This window comes from Hyperoodon ampullatus (genome assembly GCF_949752795.1).
Source record: "Hyperoodon ampullatus genome assembly, chromosome: 16".
Classification (NCBI taxonomy): Eukaryota; Metazoa; Chordata; class Mammalia; order Artiodactyla; family Ziphiidae; genus Hyperoodon; species Hyperoodon ampullatus.
The window spans coordinates 39,393,556-39,411,204 of NC_136929.1; positions in this window are offsets into that span (position 1 = coordinate 39,393,556).

The window sequence follows — 17,649 nt, forward strand, 5'->3', positions numbered from 1 at the left end:
CCATATGTGGAGAGGTTTATAATGAGTTATTTTTGGTATATCTGACCAACACATCACACCACTTTTATAAGAACTCCACTGAGAGGGAGAACTTTGGTTCCATTGTTGGCTTTATATAAAATTCCACCCACCAGATCATAGCTGATCAGAGGAGGAATGGACAGTTAATTCATACTGTGACTCTCAGTTACTCCCTCCTCTAAATTTGCAAGTGAGAATCAGAAATCAAGATAAAATTTGAGACTTATTTAATCTAAGAATTTGTACAATGTGAGGCAGCTTTCTTCCACCATGAACAAAGAGAAATAAAGTCAAATATTATATTAAAAAATGATCTAGACACAAAGAAAAAATTAAGAGAGAGAACATATGGGTCCAGAAAGATAGACTCTGAATGTATATGCTTTGCTTTCTATCAGCTTTCTAGTTTCTTATTCCAGTCTACTGTTATCCTTCCTGCCCTGCAGTGTTTTGAATTACCCATGAATCTAGCTACCCTCAAAATATAATTCTACTATTTTGAATACACTAGGTGAAGAAATTTTCTATTATTTGAACCATACAAGGAAAGCCTCCCTATTGCCAAACAGATTGAGAATTTTAACATTTATTTCATAAGAAACTGGATTATTTAACATGCACATGCTATTATAATGATTTTACAGATTACTATCTTATTAACTCTATTTCTGTTATCTTAAAAGTCTAGTAGTGGAAGCTTTTAATTTAGATTTAAATAACCTGTGTGAAGACAATGACAAGAAAGGGGTTTGATATATATGAGGAAATGAGGTAGATAAGTTCATTATGAATAAATTATAATGAGCCAACAGGAGAGTAGAAGTTGGATGATATTGGGCAGTGGACAGAGGCCAGATAAGGCATGAAAATTTCGACTATGGGAAGGACTAACATGCTAACTCTTGCCTAAGTTGAAAAGGAAGATAATGAAGATTTTAAGTTGAGAGTAACGTGATATGTTTTGTTCCATAAAACTCACCCTGGGTGCTAGATAGAGAAAGGAGTATATACACAAAATATAATACTGTGTGGTAGTAATATGAACTAAGAGGGTGTCACTGGATATTAAAATAAATAAATGTAGTTCAGATATATTTTGGATATAGAGTTGTTAAAACTTGGAGATGGTTCAGCTTAACTAACACTTAAGTGCTGTCTTTGGACAACTGAATGAAGCCTACTACCATTTGCTGATATGGGGAAATCTGAGAGAAGAACAAGTTAACAAGAGAAAATAAAGAGATAATATTGATTACAAAAATATTGAAATACTGCTGATCTATTCTTATAGGGTTGTCAAGAAGAAAACTGTATATTAGAGAATGTAGGTTAGAATTAAGGTCAAAGAGATAGATGTATATTCTTGAATTACCTGCACAGTATCTGCTTAGTATTTAAACACATATAAATTGATGAGGAGGAGATTATATAGAGACAGTGGATAAGAAGTCTGAATAAGGAGCAAGCTATGCCAAACACCAAAATGTTGAATTTGGAGATGTAAGTTAGAGTTAGAAAGTGAGACAGGAAGAAAAAACCATAGAGTAAGATGAAGAGAAGGATAGGCAGGAGAAGAGACTGTTTAAAGAAGAGAAGAGTGATCTAGTGCCTCAAATACTGCTAAGCGGTAAGATGAAGACTAAATTTTTAAAATTTTTAAAATTCCAATGGAATTTGGAATCATAAAAACTATAAGTTTTCAAAATCCATGTTTCTGTACAGTCACACAGATGGGCACCTGATTTTAGTGTGTTGAATAATGAACAGGATGTGAAAAAAATAAAGCCAACCTAAGTTGGCAACAAATTACAGAGTTTGGCAGTGACAAGTAGCAGTGATTTGATGTTAGGATTTGTTTTCTCCTGAAATGAATAATATTGAACATTGCTTTTATGCAACGAAACCATGGTTTTGTAGGGAAGAAAAGGAACAACTAAAGTAGTAAGCCAAGAGACTATGGTAGGCAGCTTCCAAGATGGTTTCCAATTATAACTGCCTCCTGGTATTATTCATACCCTTATAGAGACCTTTCATATATTTTACCAGGGATGGTCTGAGTGACCAACAGAATATGCAAAAGTGATAATACTATAAAAGTTGGATTACTGAATCCCAAGTCAGATCTTATGAAAATTAATTTCTAAAAATAGAAGCCAGTATTTAGTACTCTTTTACAAACTCTCCAAATAATGCTTATATACACAAGGAAAGATAATAATTGTTGTACTATAAAAAGGAAAGCATTAAAACTAAGGAGAGTAATTAAGTTGGTTGCATTGCAACTGTTACTCCTGCTTGAAATGCTTTCTCAAGTTTGGCTCATATATTTACCCCAACACATTGATTGGTCATATAATGGCTTAAGTATCTCCTTTCTGTATGTGTTAGACCACACAAAAACCACATTAGATGGTCACAACTTGTGGTATCTTTGAATCTGAAGTGTGCATCCTGTACACTGCATAAACTTGAATGATTTTTAAAAACCCAGTTTGATGATCTGTGCCTTTCAATTGGATTATTAACCCATTGTCAGTTAATGTTATTAGTGATATATTTGGATTTACTTATGTCTGCTGTTTTTCCCTTGGCTGTCTATATGTTCATGTCTTTCTTGTCCCCTATTCCTGCTTTACTAATTATTTTGCACAAAATACATTCTAGAGTATCATTTAATTCTATTAATGATTTTTTTCACTATATTTTTAAATCATTTTCTTAGCTCTAGGGACTACCTTTTACATCTTAAGTTGGCAGAATCTACTTCAAACTTACACTAATTTAATTCCAGTTAGATATACATAAACATTATTCCCACATAGATCTTTTTCATTTCTGCCTTTTTGTGATATTTTCCTTTCACCTGAATAAGTAATGTAATCATATATTTATAAACCAAACATTGCATTGTTAAAATTATTATGTTATATAATTTTATGCATCTTAAGGAAATTGAGGGTAGAGAGAACAAGTATATATTTATAGTTTGTTATAATATTTTATATACTGTTCTTGGTTCTTTTTATTTGTTTGTTTTTGCTCCTGTGGATTCAAATTACCATCTGATGTCATTCCCACACTCCAATATAGGTTTTCTCCCACTCATATCCATTGTGCTGTTAACAAATATATTACATTTCTATGTTACAGGCTTAATAATACAATTATACACTTTTTTTTTATCCAGTTACTTAAAAGAAGCAAGGAGAATACATATACATTTAGACCCTCATTTATAATTTTGCAATTACTTATACCGGTGCTTCTTGATTATTAATATGAATTCAAATCACTGTATGGGTCTACTTCTTTCAGCCTAAAGAATTTCCTTTAGTATTTCTTCTAAGACAAGTTTGCTAGCAACAAATTCCCTAAGTTTTTATTTATGTAAGATTGTCCTTGTTTTACTTTCATTTTATGAAACTTTCCTGGATATAAGATTCTTGTTTGGCTGATTTTCTCTTTTTCTCTCAGCAACTTGAACGTGTCATCCACTGATTTCTTGCCTCCATGGTTTCCAATACAAAGTCAGCTGTTAATCGTATTGGATGTTCCCTTGTAAAAGACAAATTTTCTTTGGCTTTTAGTGTGATGTATCTGGATACTGGTCTTTTCATGTTTATTCTACCTGAAGTTCATTGATCATTTTTGTTGTGTATATTAATGTTTTAAAACAAATTTTGGAAGTTTTCAGCCATTAGCTATTTTAATATTATTTTCTGCACATTTCTTTCTCTCTCTCCTACTTCTGGCTCTCAAATTGCATGTTGGTGAGCTTAACATTGTACCACATTTTGGACTTGCAGTTCCCAACATTGGACCTCTGCATTTTGTAAAAGTTTGCACAAGAGCAATCAGGGCTTCAATGCTCTCAGTGTTCTTCACCTGAAGTAAAGCCTCTGCAAAATGAGTGGAGTTGTGCATAAGAAGGAAACCCCTGACTTGGCCATACTCACCATGGGTTTAGTCTCTGCAACTCTAGCTAGCGTGATGAGAAATGCTGGTGACCTTTCCCCTACAAGGAAGACACAATGGACCTTGACTGGGAACAGTGGGGAAAGCCCTGTGTTCTTGAATGCAGCTGCCTGGCATTTCCATCATGCTGAGCTGTGAGGAGGAAGGAGACAGTGGGTTTTGTCTCAAATGTCACAGACTCTCCCTGTTCTTATTAAGTTCTAGCAGATTTTGTTTAATAAATGTTTCTTACTTTGAAGAAAAATTTCCAGAGATTTTGAATGGTTGTTTTTTAAAAATACAATTTTCACCTCTTATGAATGATTTTTTTCTGGGGAGCAGATCTATGGAGCTCTTCACACTGACATTCTGGAAATCTTCTGTTATAACATATCCCTGCCTTTATTATGAATTTACCCACGGCTCACCACTCTGCCTTAAGCTTTCACTAATTTTATGTGACCAGACCCTGGTATCTGAAACTACCAGAAACAAAAGACTTGAAGCCCCTCATTGGTTCATGGATGTACCAGTTTCCAATCTCACTGAATTGTCTTTAAGATTGAGAGGTTTACCTTCTTTCTTCTGCAGAACTCTGCTAGGCTCCTCTTATTTCAGGAACACTCCATCCCATTCCTACTCCTAACATATATGTATATCTCTGAAGGAAAAAAAACTAATTTCATTGACAGTACAAATGAAAATCATGAAGAGGTGAGAAACATTATTTTTACTGCCACATCTCTTGGTAGTTATTAATTTATATCTGTGGATCTCAAACTATACTATACTCATACTAGTTCCCTAGTGATCTTGTTAAAAAGCAGATTATAATTTTGTAAGTGTGAGGTTAGGCCTGAGACACTGTATTTCTAAACTGATTCCCAAGTGATACCCATATGGCTAGTCTGTAGGCCTCACTTGGGGCGGCAAAGCTTAATATTAATTATACAAAATATTAGGTATTTTAATAATTATTTTATCTCAAATTATGCACATTTATATTTGAGAAAAAAAAGAAAGGGATTCATTACTTAACTATATGCCTCTAATAACTGTCAATTTAGCTACTCAAAAATCTGCTGAGTTTTAATATTACCAGTTATATGGTCCTTATTGACTTTTTAGGCAAGAAGCCTCTCTCTCTCTCTCTCTCTTTCTCTCTCAGTCTTAATAGGCTTCAGTGTATGGGACTATTTTTTAACTCTAAGATGAGGATAGGGAAGGAAAGAGAACATAGTTTGGTTTTGGTTTGAACAGAGTTCAATTAGGAGTTTTTTTTTTAAACTCTTTTTAAAGATAATTTTAAAATAGTATGTTGGTTATGGGCCATCTTGGTTATTGGCTGTCTTGGTTATTGACTTCTTCATTTGTGTGATAATCCAGAACATGGTGGTTCAATTCTCCAGTTTTAAGGGCTTTGCTTACCATATCAGTGATGGGTAGAGATAAGGCATTTAGCCTTTGAAAGTCAATTGTAAATGATAAAATTTACTGAATAATACTGAATTAAAATATCAAATAGACAATGGTAGTCAACAATCTAAAGTTAGAATTATGACCCTATTCTTAATAAAATAGGACGTGGTTTGACTAAATGTGATACAAGTTATAAATTTTTACCACTAGAAATAACATAGACTCTCAGAAAATACAGACTCATGTTATTTATCTTAAAGAAATCTGGAAGAGAACCAGAAAATCTACATTTTGTAAATTATTTTACTGGGTTCAACAAGATGTTATAGGATTAGAGTATATTTAAGAAGTATTGAAGAGTTTTATTTCTACAACAAACACCATATATATATATATATATATATATATATATATACATATAACTAATATATTTTGATTTTGATTTAATTTGGTAAATATTTTTAAAATATTGAATTTAACTTAAAAATTAATTATGTTATATTTGTGTGTGTTCTTCAAAATATCAGTTTAGATTTAGATTCATAGTAAAATAAATGTCATTCTTTGATGATAACTCAATATACCTATGACTACAGTAGTTCCTGGAACATAACATATAATTAATAAGTGAGTATTGAAAGAAAATAAATGATTTATTCCTTTCTTCTTTTCCCTTGTTACTTGATGAGTATCTTTAGTGTTATGTTTAGATTAATTTCTCATTTTCATGTGAGTATCTATTATAGTTTTTTGGTTTGTTGTTAGTATAATGTTCATATATAGTATCATTATATATATATGTGTGTGTGTAGATAGATAGATAGATAGATAGATAGATAGATAGATAGATAGATATACACATGATTGCTTCAAGTTGATGGTCTCTAAAGTTCAAACACATTCTAAGAATTTTGCATTCCCCACCCCCTTGACCATGTTTACCATTTTTGACATATTTTACATCTTTTTGATTTGTGTATCCCTTAACTACTTGTTGTGAATATAGATGATTTTACTACTTTATCTTTTAACTTTCCCACTAGAGTTATACATGGTTGATCTACTACCTTTACTCTATATTTGGCTTTACCAATGAGATTTTTTATTTTATAATTTTCATATTTCTAGCTGAGGTATTTTCTTTTCCACTTAGAGAAGTCTCTTTGACATTTCTGGTAAAGTCTTTTAGCTTTTGCTTGTCTGTAAAACTCTTTATTTCTCCTTCAAATCTGAATAATAACCTTGCTGGATAGAGTATTATTGGCTGTAGATTTTTTTCATTTATCACTTTAAATATATCATGTCACTACATTCTGGCCTGCAAAGTTTCTGCTGAAAAATCAGCCTGACAGTCTTATGGAATTTCACTTGTATGTAACTAATTTTTACCTAGCTGTTTTATTCTGGATGTCTGTTTCCCAGATTAAGGAAGTTTTTAACTCTTATTCTTCAAATGTGTTCTCCTCCCCTTTCTCTCCTGTCCTTCTGGTAACCTTATAATGTGAATGTTCGTATGTTGATGTTGTCCCAGAGGTCTTTTAAACTGTCCTCATTTTTTTTATTAATTTTTTTTTTCCTTTTCAGTTTGGGTGATTTCCACTACTTTCAGTTTGCTTATCTGTTCCTCTGTACCACCTAATCTACTCCTTCTAGTGTATTTTTTTGTTTGTTTCAATTATTGTGTTCTTCATCTCTGTTTGGTTCTTCTTTATATTGTCTAACTCTTTGTTTAGCTTTTCACTATATTCATCTATTCTTCTCCCAAGTTCATTGAGCTCCTTTATGATCATTACCTTGAACTCTTTATCAGAAAGGTTGATTTTCTCCATTTGGCTTAATTCTTCTGGGGTTTTATTTTGTTCCTTTATTTGGAACATATTCCTTTGTTGCCTTATTTTGCCTGATACTCCATGTTTATTTGTATGTATTAGGGAGTTTTGCTATTTTTCCTGATCTTGGAGAAGTGCCCTCTTGTAGGAGATATTCCATGGGGTCTAGCAGCACATTCCCCTCTGGTCACCAGAGCTATATAATCTGGGGTCACCCCTTATGTGGGCTTAGTGGGCCCTTCTCTTGTGGTGGGTCCAAACTACTGTGAGTGTGCTGGTAGAAAGGGCTGGTCCCTGGCCCTGTTGGCTGCTGGCCACTGGCATGGACCAGGTCCTGGCATGGCTGATTTCTTGGCCTGGGAATCTCAGGGCTGGTGCCAGCTCACTGGTGGGTGGGGACAGGGGCTTTGAAAATCCTGGGGCTGGTGCTGGCTTGCTGGTGGACAGGTCTGTGTTCTGATTCAGTGGACTATGAGACTGGGGGATTCCCAGGGCTGATGTATGTCTATTGATGTGAGGGTTTTGACCCCAGGGTGGCTGGCTGTGTATGCCAAGGCTCCTGGTGTGATTGCTGACCCATTACTGGGTGGGGCCAGGTCCTAGAGCAGCTGGAATGCCTCAGAGTCCTGGGGCTGCTCCTGGACCACTGGTGGGCAGGGTTGGTCCTGAGGTTGCTTTCTGGGGGAACTGGGAGCTCCTGAAATTGGTGTTAACTGGCTGGTGGACCAACCCAGGTCCTGGTTCTAACTAGAGGGAGGACTCAAAATGGTGATTGCCAGCACCAGAGTCCTTGTAGGAGAACAAGTTCCCAAAAATTACTACCACTAGTATCTATGTTCCCAGGGATTTAATATATGAATGATACAAGGTAAAATTTATTTGTAATGAGACAATATTTAAATCATCTATTGTTAAGCCAATTACCTCAAACTTAGTGGCTTAAAACAATGCACACTTATTATCTCAGTTTCTGTTCGTCCTAAGTCTTGGACATGGCTTATCTGGGTCTACTGAAAGGCTGAAATTAAAGGCTTTTTCTTATTTGAGAACTCACTAAGGGAGGATCCACTGCCAAGTTCATGTAGTTTCTGGAAGAATACATTTCCTTGTAGGCTGCTGGACTAAGGGCCCAATTTCTTGCTAGCTGTTGGTCAGAGTCTGCCTTTAGTTATTGGTCATGTGGCTTCCACATAAGCAGCTCACAATATGGCAGCTTGTTGAAAGCCAGTAAGGGAGAGAGAGTGTCTCCAGCAAGATGAGTAACAATTTACATCATGTAATCACATACGTATTCTATTGATTTAAAAAAGTGACAGGTCCTATTAACTTTCAAATGGAAGAACACAAAAGGCTGTAAATACCAGGAATTGAGGATTCTGAGGACAATCTCTGAGTTGTTCCCCCATAGTCAATGAAAGTAAATTGTTTTCTTTTATTATTTTGCATAACCCTCCCATGCTAAAAAAATAAACTACATAAGAACAGAAACTTTATCCACTTTATTTAGTTTTGCATCCTCAGAGGCTACTCAGTGCCTGAGTAGATGCTCAGTCTTTATTTCCTGGATGATAGAATATTAAGTGACATTTTTCTCAGAAGAATATTATACTCCTATTAGTTGCAATATAAGGGAATCAATATTATGTAGTGATTAATTGTGTAAACTCCAACTCAAGACTCCCTTACCTAGAGCTGTATTTTTATGACTACTAGCTGAGTCTCTTTAGAAATAATAATGTAATAAAATAATAATAATAACAGTTACAACTTTATAGGGTGATTTCTAGGAATAAATAGTAAATATTAGGCATATATAGTTCTTCAAACAATGCTTGGAACATAGTGAACATTCAGTAAATGTTAGATATTATTATCTTTACTATTTTTTAGATTTATTAGGACAGTAATTCATTCACAATTCTCAAATCTTAATGTCCCTAGTGATCACTTGGTGATCTTGTTAAAATGTCAATTCTGATTCAACAGGTCTGTAGGTGGGCCTGAAATTCTGGATTTTTTAACAAGTTCCCAGGTATTTTTTATAATGTAGCTCTAAGGAACACAATTTCGGGAGCAGGTAATTAAGTTTCCCTGGTGAAGCATTTTAATATATGCAGTATCTAAGTGACATCAAATATTTTTCTGGCAAAAAAATATAATGGGTTTTCTTGCTCATTAAAATTTAAATGCCTTTAGTGAATCAGTTGGAAACCAACATTGTCGCATTCTTGTACTTTTAAAATCTACAAAAGCTATTTTTTTCTGAATTAATTTTAATTCCTATTGATTATCCAGTTTTTCTTTTCTGAAGAAAATCTGATATTATTATACTATATTAATTTTAACTTATTTTAGGATGATTATATTATCTGAACTAAACAATTTACAAATCTATGCTAAGAAAGATACATCAAATACAAGTCTACATGCACATTCAGAATGTGACAAAATTTAGTTATTTTACTCTAAGTTAATAGATATTTCTGACTTTTCAAATGAGATAGTGGATTTTATAATTGATATGGTCTCTTCTAGTTAAAAAGCAAAAAGTAAGATTCTATAGGTAGTCAACAAACCAAACACTGCCAATAAAATGGCTTACATTTTTTAAAACAGATATAAAAATGTATGTCTAATATATGTAGGAATTCGTACCTGAAAGTTTTTATTTCCCACATTTCTCTGTTTTAGATTCTAGGATAAAAATTGTATTCATTTTATGGCTGCTAAAGTAGCCAAAACACCCTCTTTTTACACACTCTAACCAAATATTTGTTCAATTGACAATATTATCTCTTATCTGAACCCATTGTCTTCAATAGTAAAATAAAACTTGGCTCACATTTGTCCTTTCTAGAAAGTCACTTTGGGGTGGGGGAGTTGCTTCAGACACTTTCCCAATTAGTTCTTTGTCTATACAAATGAGAAAAGGGTTACCCATCACAAGTCTATTACAGTTATTTCTTTCTTTTACAGAGTAAACTATCAAGCCTCTCATACCCTGAGATTAGAAACAATACTTCTGATTAGCTTGTACATATCAGGTGACTCCCTGTTGCAATACAGGTGGGTCACCCTCATGAGTTCTTCCATTAAACCACAAGTAAACATTTGGACATTACCTTCCCCAAACAAAACTTATGTTGTAGCCATTTTTACAAGTAACAAGTTGCCTGCCAGAAAGATCCTGAACAAATCAGAGTCAAAATGAAAGATATCATTAGTCTAGGAATTAATTCTAAAAAAGGAGATCTGAAAGTGACTTCTGACTCCACTGAAGCAGGCTCCACAAGAGATTATGATTTTCCTTAGAAAGCCAAATAAAACAAAACAAAATTCAATGTTTCTTATACCTTCCTTGAAGAGAATAAAGAACTAAAGGAGATTTGTAATCATTTTTCCATTTAGCAAGTGTCTGCATTAGGAAATACCAATGTCTTTACTGAAGTTAAGAAGTACATTCCAGTTAATGTGATAATTTAATATAAACTAGTATTTTTACTCAGGGTTGATGATAATTTTTAATGAAGACTATTTGTTTCTATGTAGATCCTCAGGGCTATTCCTAATGACCCAGCTCTAAATGGAGAGTAATCTCATCAGACCCAGCTCTAAATGGAGAGTAATCTCATCAGACTGCGATGTTAGATGCAGCCACTCCAGTGGCCATTTGGCATTTCTGAATTTCCCTTAAAGAGTTCTGATTGTCAGTAGGAATAAAGAGTTTGAGCATAGATATAAACAAATTATCTGAGATCACTCCTACAAAAGGAGCCTTGGGAAGTCCAGATCCAAGATAGCAGGATCACTAGGGAAGGGGTAGGCAGCCTAATTAGAGTCAGTAGTTATATTTCAGGTTCAGTCTCTGTGCTAAATAGGTTGTTTTGCACAGTCCTCACCCCACTTCTCACTTCTTCTTAAGTGAACCTCATTAAGAACAGTTCACTGTTTAATACTGACTTATTAAGCTCTTACTTTTTTAGCCAGTTGTATTATGAATATAGAACTCTAAAATGACAATGGTTTCTAAATGACTAATGAGTCAGGTTTTCTTATGTATTTGCAATTCTTATTTATATTGTGGTCTAAATTGTAAGTTGTTACTATTTAACTGACTGCTATTGACTCTGTAAATTTGCTGAACAGTCACAGTGACAGGGGCTTATGACAGACAATATGAATATTTTAAAAAGCATAGCACTCCAAATTACTATGTATTGAAATTTTGTTTACAGAAAAGAGTAGCATAGTTATTGGGGTGAATTATGTTTTCATCCAAACTAGGAACCAATCTTCTCTTAACATATTGAGAGTGTCCTTCTGAGTCCTGAGAGAAATCTTAATACTTCTTGGCAGCTATGCCAACCCTTTACTGATCCAGCCTCTTAACTGTGGAGAAAGAAAAAATGTACTTTTTGGTATTTTTTAATTAATTTGATTGTGTGCTTTTAGTTATCATAGTGTATAAAAACTAGAGCATATTAGGTCATGTTCACACACGCCAAAAATAAATTTCTGGAACAACATGTAAGTGCACATGCTGTTCTAACTTTTAGAATCTGTGCCTATAACTCAATATATGTAGATTTTACACATTGTGAAATAGCTTCAAAATCCAAATACTGTTAATATCATAAAACTAAATCTTTGATTTTTTGAAAATGTATAACAAACCCTTTACTTCTGAATATGGATACAAATGACAATAATAGAAGTCAAAGGAAATAAAAGGCAAAAAATACATAAAAAATATAAAAAAAATTTAAGGGCTTCCTTAGTGGTGCAGTGATTGAGAGTCCGCCTGCCGATGCAGGGGACACAGATTCGTGCCCCGGTCCAGGAAGATCCCACATGCCGCGGAGCAGCAAGGCCCGTGAGCCATGGCCACTGAGCCTGCGCGTCCGGAGCCTGTGCTCCACAACGGGAGAGGCCACATCAGTGAGAGGCCCACGTACCACAAAAAAAAAAAAAAAAAAAAAAAAAAAAAAAAAAAAAAAAATTAAGACAAGATTTATATTACCTGGGCTATAGAATCATTATAGTTTCTTGCAAATCAGAATAATTTCAATTATAATGTAAGAGGATAGAACATACCTTACTCCATATTAGATCTGTCCCTTTTACTTTAATCTTTGTGCTTGTTGCCTGTGCTTAGTCATTTTGTCTCTGCACTTTTTGTAAAAGAATGTTACCTATAGCCTGAAATATACAAGATAACCTATTCTCAGGGCTCCGACTTTTAAGAATGCACTTATAAAGAAATAAAAAGTTACAAAACAGAGAATAACATTTGTCTTGTTGGAGGTTTACAGGAACATGGTGACCTGACCTACTTGGACAGCTGCAAGAATAAAGGATTCTAGCACCAAGGAGTTTGCCAAAACTAACCACACCCTCCCCTCATCATGCCTTTAAAAATGCCTTGCTGAAACCCTCTGGGGAGTTTGGGGTATTTTGGGCATGAGCCACCCATTTGCTTACATGGTCCTGCAATAAACATTTCTCTGTTCCAGACTCCAAAGTTTTGGGTTTTTTTTTGGCCTCACCATGCCTTGGGCACATGAACTTGTGCTCAGTAACAATAATACTCCAGAAGAGGATATTTGGATATGACATTACAATAGATTTTACATGTACATAATAGAGTTTTTGATGTTTTTTGATAGTTCCATATTTTCTCAATTAATAAAATATGTTATGAAATATTTAACAAATGAAGTACTTATACACAAATTCTAGGTGTATGGCTCTGGTAATAGATAATTTTAAATTACCGGAAAGCTGATCTTTGTGTAAGTTGGTTGATACCTTCTTTCTTATTTTTTCTTAAAATTCTTAATGAATACTAAATATTTCTCCAAATATTTATATTAATTGATTGGGGTTTTATATTTAAAAGTACAGAAAAGTAAAAAAGGTCATAGAACTTAAACTTTGGAAGCCAAATTAATCAACTCTCTGATATATTGCACTAATTCTTTCTTCAGAAAGGACTACATATTACCAATATTAGGAATAAGAGAGGTGATGCCACTACCGATTATTTAGATATTAAAATAATAATTAGAGAATATTACAAATAACTTTATTCAAGATCTTAGGTGATATGGGCAAATTTCTTGAAGGACATAAATTTCTAAGTGCTTTCAAAATAAATAGATAACATAAATATTCATATATCTACTAAAGAAATGATTTTTTTATTAAAAGCTTCTCCACAAAGAAAACTCCAGCTTTCTATGGATGCAATGGCAAACTCTACCAAACATTCAAATATAAATAAAACTAACTCTATACAAATTTTTCCAGAAAGCTAAAGGGGAAAGAGTAATTTTCAAATCATTGTATGAGGCCTGCAGTAGTATAATACTCAAGCTTGATAAAGATATTATAAGAAAGAAAACTAAGTCCTATATCCCTCATGAATATAAATGCAAAAATTCTTAGAAGTTTATTAGCATATTAATCTAACAATCTATAAATAAAGATAATGTATCATGATTAAAAAGAGGTCTAATCAACAAATATAAAGTTGCTCTAACTTTAATAAATTAATCAATATAATATGTCATATTAGATAAAAGAGAAAATAATCTGACCATTTCAATAGTCAAATGCCTGAAATAGCATTTGACAAAATTCAGCATTGATTGTTGAGAACTGTCAGCACATTAGGGACAGAGGGAATGTCTCCAAAGTGAAAAAGGGTATCTTTATAAGATTTACAGCTAACATCATATTTAATGGTAAAAAACTAAGACCAGGTGTAAGGCAAGGATGTGCACTCTCATTATTTTTTTAAACATTGTACTGGATATTCTAGCTAATGAAATGAGGCAAGAGTAAGAATAAATAGCATCTAGATTTATAGGAAGAACTACAACTGTCTTTATTCACAGACAACTTAATTATGTATAAAATCCATTGGAGTCTACCAAGAAAAGCTACCAGAATTAATAAATGAATTTATCAACATTAAGGATAAAAGACCAGTAATATGAAAATAATTTTAATGTCTATAATTTAACAAAGTTATACATTTAAATGAAAATAATATTTGTAAGTGTTTTAAAACATGAATTGAATTTCTTAGGGGTCAATCTGACAAATATGTGCAAGATTTAAATTGCTAAAACTAATATATATATATATATATATATATATATATATATATATTACTGAGATAAATGTCTTTAATATCTGAAGACTCATTAAAATAAAGATGTTAATTTTGTCTGAATAGATTTGATGCAGTCCCACACAAAACTCCAGTAAGCTTTATGGTTGAAACTGACAAGCTGACTCTAAGATTCCTGTGGAAATATAAAGGGCTAGAATGGCCAATACAACTGTGAAAATGAAGAATAATGTTGGAAGATATGCATTGCTTGACTTTAAGATTTATTATAATGCTACAATGATTAAGTCAGTTTGTTACTGACATCAAGATAGACATATAGATCAAGGGAACAAAACAGAGCTCAGGAATAGACTCACACACTTTATAAATCAATGAAAAAAATGAAAATAAAGTCATTTGAATAAATTGTCCTCAATCCCATTTACACATTATGGGGAGATTTTAAACAGCACAGACGCCTAGATACCATATTTTTTTTTCTTAATTTTTTAAAATTTTTACTGAATTGGTCTGAAATTGGACAGAGCTATTAGTATTTTCACAAACTCCCAAGTGATTGTAAAGATCATCCAGATTTGGGAATCACTAAATTAAATACATGGTGAAACTTGACCCTCCTGGAAGTGCCAGACCATTCTTTAATTGCCATATCTCTTCTTTACAATTTGAATAGGAAACCAGTTATTTACCTCCCAATTTAATATCCCAACATCCCAAGGAAGAAGCTACAGTCTTATTTTTCAGGAGACACCTGACAAGTCCACATATACTTGACATATTCAAAAACTTATGCTACATCTGACACCAGCTGTTAGGTTATCATTACCAAAGACTGCTTTGAAAAGGATCCATGCATGCAACACACAACAGTAGAGCTACTGAGTTTCAGGTATCTGGGAACATGTGTCTGGACACACAAGTCATCCACAGATTATGCATATCACAAGCTCTAATTTCTATTTCTAAGAGGATATTCAAACAAACTCACTTCACTCACTCCCACTTCTTGACACATCATCTAACGGAACATATCACATCATAACATTCTTTTAATAACAATTCCTCATTGCTTAGATGATGATTCATTGAGAAGAACATCCTCAAGTTTTGCTCATGCAATACTTACATGTACATGTGCATGCAGGATTAGTTCAAAATTTTTTTGTGGGGGGTGATATCTCTGCAATGGTCAGAAGAGTCTCCCAGGAATATTGCTGTGATAACCTCTCAACATCTTAAATGGGCTCTTACCATGTCGCTAAGTGTGTGTGGTCTCAGGATGTTTTGTGGGGTTTGCTTAGTGCTGCAATAGGCAGAATCCTAAAATGTCCCCCACGGTTTCCACACCCTGATGTACATGCCTTGTATAATCTCCTCCCATTGAGTATGAGTGGGATCTGTGACTATGATGGGGTATCATTCCTGTGATTAGGTTACCTTATATGTTAAATGGTTTTGCAGATATAATTAAGTTTCATAATCAGTTAACTTTAATTTAATCAAAGAAGGATTACCCTGGGTGGGTCTGACCTAATTGGTTGCTTTACAAAATGCTCCTGACACCTCACGCACAGTAATTGAGTTGTTTTATGATGCTAAACTCATGGAATGTGTTACTTAAAAATCATAAAAAAACTAATATAAATGCCCATTTATTTTTGTATCTTGGTGAAAGGCCTGGGTTAGAAAAGAAAACACATGTCCTTCTAAGTACCTAGGACCCATAGACCTCTGTCATCTCTTATCATCCAAATTCATACCAGCAATTATAATTTTTGCTTTATCGATCTAAAGTCAATTATTGCACAGGTAAAGGAAGGTTTATAGCATTTCACAAACATGGAGCTGTGTAGTTTCCTTATTGAATATTATCTATATAGTAAAAGACAGATTCTGAGAAACATCTGATAAAATTTTCAGCGAATGACATTTCTTCCAGAAATTAAAATACATACACAGACAGAGAGACAGACACACAAACTCAACTAGACTACCTTCTGGTGTCATGGAGTTCCCAATTGCCTGGGTACAGTCAAATAATATATTTGTTCTATGTGGTATTCAACTTGGAAAATCCATGTCTTTTAAAATTATGTTTGTTATTGTACTATTACATAACTATGTGTATTAAGATCTAAAAGCTAAACCCTGATATGTAAAAAGATATGTCAAATAGCAGAATTTCCTACTTTGACATTCCAGTTTCTCTTAGCCATTCTTCCAACAACAAAATATTATAAGAATCACCCCAGATTTTAACAGAACTTGTGTGAGCCTTGATACCCTACTGCTACTCTGCATTATTACAAACACTTAAGAACTTGCCAGTTGTCCTAAAATCATGCAGGAAGGCTTTCTAACATGCTAGTGCCAACCTATTTCTTGAGTGAGGGTATGGAATGTCCAGTGATAGATGGCAGTACAATATATAGCAGAGCAGGCAAGTTAACATCTTAATATATTTTTGCAAATATGTTGACCAGATTCATTTAAATCAATGTCAAAATTGCAGTAAACTTTTAAAATAAATTAACAAACTAATTCTAAAATTTATAGAGAAAAACAAAATATTTAGAATAGCCAAAATATTCTTGAAACTTTCAATATTTTTAATATAATTTTAAAAGAAGTTGGCATATACAGGGCAACAGAAGATGAAAATTTTAACATGGTGAAATGATGATTTTTTTTTTACTTTTTCATTATCTTTCTACAAAACTCCAATATTCTTTTCTTTTATTATTATTTTAACATCTTTAGCTTAGATGAGAATAATTGATAAAAATAATAAATAATTCTTAGAGCGATGGAATAGCAAGATATTTTAAGTATATGAGAAAGTAAGTCACTGATTCTACTATGTATTTTAAATTTATAAAATGTCCAATTTAGCACTAAAATCATTGCAAGTTAAAATGTTTTTTTCTATTAAAATGTAAGTCAACTTTTTTTGTTTTTTGGAATATTGCTAAAAAAGAACAGTCATTAAAATAGATTTTAAAAATAAATTTATTTATTTATTTATTTTTGGCTGCATTGGGTCTTCGTTGCTGCATGCAGGCTTTCTCTAATTGCGGTGCACAGACTCATCATTGCAGGGGCTTCTCATTGCAGAGCAGGGTGTGGGCTTCAGTAGTTGTAGCACGTGGGCTCAGTAGTTGTGGCTCATGAGCTCTAGAGCACAGGCTCAGTAGTTATGGCACACAGACTTAGTTGTTCTGTAGCATGTGGTATCTTCCTGGACCAGGGCTGGAAACCATGTCCCCTGCACTGGCAGGTGGATTC